The sequence below is a fragment of the Lolium rigidum genome, chromosome 5 (genome assembly GCF_022539505.1).
Source record: "Lolium rigidum isolate FL_2022 chromosome 5, APGP_CSIRO_Lrig_0.1, whole genome shotgun sequence".
Taxonomy (NCBI): Eukaryota; Viridiplantae; Streptophyta; class Magnoliopsida; order Poales; family Poaceae; genus Lolium; species Lolium rigidum.
In genome coordinates this window covers 46,694,071-46,694,683 of record NC_061512.1, presented here as the reverse complement: position 1 = coordinate 46,694,683, position 613 = coordinate 46,694,071, and positions in this window count along the sequence as shown.

The following is a 613-nucleotide window of genomic DNA, read 5'->3' as shown; positions in this document are numbered from 1 at the left end:
CTTTGGCAGCCGTTGGCGTCGGCGCGATTCCGGGAGGCGGGAAACCGGCGAGGGCAGCTCGGAGTACTTCTCCATGGAGGACCATCACGGCGTCCATGGCTGCCCGCATCGAGCCCGTCACCAAGCTCGGGCCGGGAGCTGCGGAAGGCGGCCGAAGAGCTGGTGCCCATGCTGTGGCCTGGGGAGGCGGCGCCGCAAGACATCTCCGGCCTCATCTCCTCGATGGAGCAGGCGCCGGACCGCTTCCTCGACTGGAAGGAGTCGGCCACGCGCGCCGGTGCCGATATGGCGCTGTCCTTCGTCCTCTCCTGGTACAACGAGGTGGACCTGGGGCAGCTTGAGTTCCGGCGAGCCGGCGTGGAGGACAAGCTCCCAGCCGACTTCAAGGCCGCCCGCCTTGCTCGAGCCAGCACCATCGCCGACTTCGTCGACAAGACGCTCTTCGTCGCGGACCCGAACCCTCCTCCATCCGATGGAGAATACATGGATGATGAGGAGGCGGAAGATGTGCCTGAGGACGACCCGGCCGCCGGCTCCACTGATGCCCCTCCGGCTTAGATTTCCTGCTTTTCAGTTGTTCCCTTGCAAGACAATTTTATTAAATCCCGGGATC